Source organism: Hordeum vulgare, chromosome 4H (assembly GCF_904849725.1).
Source record: "Hordeum vulgare subsp. vulgare chromosome 4H, MorexV3_pseudomolecules_assembly, whole genome shotgun sequence".
NCBI lineage: Eukaryota > Viridiplantae > Streptophyta > Magnoliopsida > Poales > Poaceae > Hordeum > Hordeum vulgare.
The window spans coordinates 32,193,433-32,200,093 of record NC_058521.1 but is presented as its reverse complement, the minus strand read 5'-3'; positions in this window follow the sequence as shown (position 1 = coordinate 32,200,093).

Sequence of the window (6,661 nt, the reverse complement as noted above, 5' to 3'; positions counted from 1 at the left end):
GTCTTTCAAGTATTATTGGACAAGTAGGATTGCAATCAATATCAAGCACAATGAAATCTACATGCACATAATTTTTATTTGCAATAATCATAACTTCATTAGTTCTACCTAAGGGTTTCTTAATGGTAGAATCCACAAGATGCAACTTTAGGGAACACTCTTGCATATTAGTGAGACCAAGCACATCACAAAGGGATTTAGGTATTGTTGAAACACTAGCACCAAAGTCACACAAAGTATTGCATACATATTTATTTATCTTTATTTTGATAGTAGGTTCCCACTCATCATGCAATTTTCTAGGAATATAAACTTCAAGTTCAAGTTTCTCATCATATGCTTTTATGATTGCTTCCACTATATGATTAGTGAAAACCTTTTTTTGTTCATAAGTATTGAGTGAGATAATAATGGTTTGCAACAAGGAAATACATTCTACTAAAGAGCAACTTTAATAATTAGATTCCTTGTAATCCAAGATAGTGGGCACATCACTAGTTAAAGTTTTGACCTCTCCAAACCCACTTTTTTCAATTTTAGCATTAGAACGATCGCCCTCCAAGAAAACAGTACACTCTCTAGATAAAGTTGATCATCTCCAGTACCTTAATCATTTTCACTCACAGAAGTAAATAAAAATTCAATAGGAGAAGTGCCAATCATTTTAAGATCTTCATCATGATTTCGGTAAAAATCGAGTGGGGGGGCTTTTTCTAGGAATTCCCGCTTAGCTTTCAACTTAGCGGTCCTCTCCTTGCTTTCATTATTAGGTATTTGGATAGTTTAATATCCTAATTAAAATCATTCTTGGGTGGAAAATATTTACTTTTAAGAGTTTCTATATCAAGAGCAATTATATCCATGTTTTTAGTCAAAGTATTGATCATATGCAGCTTTTACTCTATCATAGTATTGACTTTTTAGAATTAATAAATTATTTAATGGTGTTTTCAAGATCAAAGGATAACTTATTATTATTGGTGGAAGGATTTCCACAAGAATTGCCATAAGAATTGTCGTAACCACTAGAGGGATTACCGGGATATGGCCTAGCATTGAAATTACCCCTATAGCCATTGTTGTTACGATTATTTCATGAGATAAAATTCACATAAATGGCATTATCATTTTTCTCAATAAAAGTAGTCAAGGGCATGTAATTAGGATCGACATAAGCATTTTTATTAGCAACCAAATTCATAAGAGCATCCACTTTTTCACTCGAAGTAGTGATTTCCTCAATAGAATTTACCTTCTTACCAGTTGGAGCTCTTTCGACATGACATTGAGAATAGTTGGCCATGATGTTGTCCTAAGTTTGGTGGCATCTCATAAGGTCACCTCCATGAAGGTACCACCTCTGGGAGAATCTAGAAGATTTCTAGATATAAAGTTTAGTCCAGCATAGAAGTTTTGTATAATCATCCACAAGTTTAAACCATGCGTAGGGAAATTTCTTATCATTAATTTCATCCTCTCCCAAGCTTGTGCAACATGTTCATGATCATTCTATTTAAAATTCATTATTTGATTTCTAAGGGAGATGATCTTAGCAGGTAAAAAAATACATGGCAATAAAAACATCTTTACACTTATCCCATGTTCCAATACTATTACGTTCTAAAGATTAAAATCAAGCCTTAGCTTTATATCTTAGTAAAAAGGGAAATAATTTTAATTTCACAATATCATTATCCATGTCCTTTTATATTTCATATCACAAAGTTCAACAAAAGTATTAAGATGAGCAGCGGGATCCTTATTAGGACTTACTGAAAATTGTTCTTTCATGACAAGATTTAGCAATGCAACATTAATATAAAAAGCCAATGCACTAGTGGCGAGTGGTATAGGAGTACTAATAAAATAATTATTATTAGTATTTGAGAAGACACACAATTTAGTAGCATTTTGAGACATGGTGACCGAGCAAGCAAAGTGACAAGCAGGACAAGTAAACTAGAGAGCAAACAAGCAAACTAGTGACAAGCAAAGGTAAATATTTTTGTACTTTTGCTTTTTTGAAAAAAGAAAAATATAACAACAAATAGAAAAGAATAACAAGTGAATGTTTACTTGTGTGAAGTTACTTGATAGTTCGTGATGACATTCCCCGAGAACGACGCCAGAAATCCTTCCTGATACTTGTGATCTGCATTGGGTTTTCCGTGAACAGGAATGGGTAATTGCAACACAATACGGTTAAGTATTTCCCTTAGTTAAGAAACCAAGGTTTATCGAACCAATAGGAATATCAATACTCAACCATCTTCAGCGTTTACACACAAAAGAGTGAAAAACTTGCACCCAACGCGGGCAAGAGGGTTGTCAATCCCCTTGATCTCGTTATTTGCAATCAAACGAGGTGTGTAGATAATTGTAAATTGCAAAATAAAATAAAAGACAAATAAGAACAACAAGGAAAGTATATGTTTTCTGAATATATAAGTGAATAGATCCAGTGGGCATAGTGTTCTCTAGTGGCATATCTCATGAAAGCAACATATGGTGAGTAAACAAATAACTCTTGGGTAATTGGCAGAAAAGTGAATAGTTATGCGATTTTCATAGCAATGATCATGTGTATATAGGCATCATGTCCATGAACAAATAGGCCGACTCCTTCCTGCACCTACTACTATTACTCCACTTCAAGAGCGTTTATATGCTTGCCTCTCTACATATTAAGTTCATGACAAACAGAGTAATGCTTGGACAATTATGACATGATGTAGACAAAGTAAACTCAACCAATATGAATAAACCCCATAGTTTTATCCTTAGTGGAAACAACACAAAGACGTAACTTGTCCGCTTTTGTCACTGGGATATATAAGCTCATCAGGTTGAACTCTTTACATCGCACCCCTCTCACTGAAGGAATATCAAACTACTTGGCCAAAACAATTCAATAGATTGGGGAGAATTACAAAGCTATGATGATCATGCAAATAAGAATCATAATAATTTCAGAGAAGACTCAAGTACTTTTCATGAATAATCTGAACATAAACGAACAATTCATCGGATCCCAACAAATACACCATACAAAAGAATTACATTGGATAGATCAAAGCGAAGATGCGATGATCATTGTATTGAAGACCAATAGAGAGAGATAGACATATAAATACTAACTACGAACCTGTAGGTCTGTGGTGAACTACTCACACATCATCACGAGGGCAGCATGGTTGATGAAGAGGCCATTCGTGATCGATCACCCCTCTGATAGGGTGCCGGAACGGAGCTCCAGATGGGATCACCGTGGAACAGAGACTTGTGGCTGTGGAAAAAGTTTTCTCTTTGATATTTAGGGTTTTTGGAATATATGTGAATTTATAGGCCACAAAACGGAGGCAGAGGTGCCACCAGGGAGGGGCAAGCCATCAGGGCGCGACGACCCCCTGGTCACACCCTCTTGGTTTGTGCATCCCTCATGTGGCTTTGAGGTCTTCTTTTGGTCCAATAAAATCATGAAAAAGTTTCGAGGCAATTGGACTTAATTTGGTACACTAAACCTAAAAAGTAAAAACCACGCACAAATCAGCAACTCGCACTAGGCACTCGATCAATAGGTTAGTGCCAAAAAATAATATAAATTGGTGAATTATGACCCAAAAAGTACACTAGGATAATAATATAATAGCACGGAACAATAAAAATTTATAGATATGTTGGAGACGTATCACACCCCTATGGCCCATGTGGGCCCACGGAGCGCAGGTGGACCCCCAAAACCCTTTCGGCACCCGTGTACATTACCGGTAATGCCCGAAACTTTCTGGGTGACCAAAATATATATGACTTACCATATATACATTCACCTCCAGACCATTTCGGAACTCATCGTGACGTCCGGGATCTCATCCGGGACTCCGAACAGCGTTCGGTCACCAATGTGAATATCCCAAAACTACTCTAGTGTCACCAAACATTAAGCATGCGGACCCTACGGGTTCGAGAATCATGTAGACATGATCGGGACACCTCTCTGGTCAATAAACAATAGCGGGACCTGGATGCCCATATTGGTTCCTACATATTCCACAAATATCTTCATTGGTCGAACCATGATGCCAAGGATTTAGTCAATCTCATGTGTAGTTCCCTTTGTCCATCGATATGTTACTTACCCGAGATTCGATCATCGGTATTTCCATACGTAGTTCAATCTCGTTAAAGGCAAGTCTCTTTACCCAGTCTTGATCCATGCCAACCCAACAGACACCCTTGGAGATACCTATAGAGCACCTTTATGATCGCCCAATTATGAAGTGCACAATGCATTCCTCTGGTGTCAGAGAGTTGCATGATCTCATGGTCTTAAGAACAGATACTTGACATGCAGAAAGCAATAGCAATAAACTTAGTGATCCGTTATCAAATGACAACTCATGTATATGGTTAGGAAACCTTAACCATCTTTGATCAACGAGCTAGTCTAGTAGAGGCTCACTAGGGACACAGTGTTGTATATGTATCCACACATGTACCTGAGTTTTTGGTCAACACAATTATAACATGGATAATAAACATTTATCATGAACAAGGTAATATGATAATAACCAATTTATTATTGCCCCTAGGTCATATTTCCAATAGTCACCCACTTTAACTAGAGTCAAGAATCTAGTTGACATCACCATGTGATTAACACACGGTGAGTTCTGGAGTTTGATCGTGTTTTGCTTGTGAGAGAGGTTTTAGTCCATGGCTCTACAACATTCAGGTCCATGTGTACTTTGCAAATCCTTATGTCATATTGTAGATGATGCTATCACACTCCCCTTGGAACTATTCCAAATGACTGCTCCACTATACGTATCCGGTTTGCTACTCATAGTTATCTGGATTGATGTCAAAGTTTGCATCAACGTAACCCTTTACGACAAACTCTTTATCACCTTCATAATCGAGAAACATTTCCTTAGTCCTTTTTAGGTACCTAAGGATAATTTTGATCGTTGCCCAGTGATCCAATCCTGGATCACTCTGGCACCCCCTTGCCAGACTCATGGCAAGCACACATCAAATGCGGCACACAACATGGCATAAGTATAAATCCTATGGCTGAGGTACAGGGGACGACCTACATCCTTTCTCTTTCTTTTGTCGTGGTCGATCTATGAGTCTTACTCAACTTCACACCTTACAATACAGGCAAGAACTCATTCTTTGAATGATCCATTTTGAACTACTTCAAAATCTTGTCAAGGTATGTGTTGTGTGAAAGTCTTACTAGGCATCTTGATCTATCTCTATACCCAATTGTTGCTTTAGGATATCTTATGAATATGCACTTTTCCACTTTGGGTTCGAGCTTATCAAACATAAGTGTCGCATTCCCAAACTCTAAGAAAGACAGCTTAGGTTTCTTGCCAAACCATAATTCATACGGTGTCGTCTCAATGGATTTAGATGGTGCCCTAGTTAAAGTGAATGTAGTTGTCTCTATTGCATTACCCCAAAACGATAGTGGCAAATTGATAAGAGACATCATAGAATGTACCATATCCAATATAGTACGTTTACAACTTTCGGACACACCATTGAACTATGGTGTTCCAGGTGGCGTGAGCGGTGAAACAATTTCCACATTGTCTTGCATACCAAACTAGATATTTCATGTTCTTGTCACGATGATCTTCAACTTCACTCTAAAATTGCTTGTACTTTCAAAAACTTCAGACGTGTGTTTCATCAAGTAAATATACCCGTATCTACTCAAATCATCCGCGAAGGTAAGAAAATAACGATATCCACCGCGTGCTTCAACACTCATTGGACTACATACATCAATATGTATTATTTCGAGTATGTCACTTCCCCTCTCCATCGTACTGAAAAACGGGGTTTTAGTCATCTTGCCCAGGAGGCACGGTTCACACATATTAGCCGATTTAAAATAGAGTGATTCCAAAAGTCCATCAGCATGGAGTTTCTTCATGCGTTTTACACGAATATGACCTAAGCGGCACTGCCACAAGTAAGTGATACTATCATCACTAACTTTGCATCTTTTGGCATCAATACTATGAACATGTGTATCACTATGATCGAGATTCAATAAACCATTCACACTGGATGCTTAATCATAAAGAATATTATTCATGCAAACAAAATAACCATTATTCTATGAATTAAATGAATAATCGTCTCGCAATAAACATGATCAATATAATGTTCATGCTCAACGCGGGCACCAAATAACTTTTATTTGGGTTTAAAACTAATCCCGAAGGTAGAGCGAGTGTGCCGATGATACTTATGATCTGTGTTGGGTTTTTCATGACGAGGAACGGGTTATTGAAGCACAATGTGGGTAAGTATTTCCCTCAGTTATGAAACCAAGGTTTATCGAACCAATAGGAATATCAACCACAATCGTCTTCACTGGTTCCACACAAAAGAGCAAACAACTTGCACCCAACGGGGGCAAGAGGGTTGTCCATCCCCTTGATCTTGTTATTTGCAAGCGAGTGAGGTGTGTAGATAATTGTAAATTGAAAAATAATATAAAAACAAGTAAATGGCAGCAAGATATTGAAGGTTTTGTAAATCTGTGGTGAATAGACCCGGGGGGATAGTATTCCCTAATGGCATCTCTCGTGGAAAACAACATACGGTGGGTAAACAAATTACTCTTGGGCAATTGATA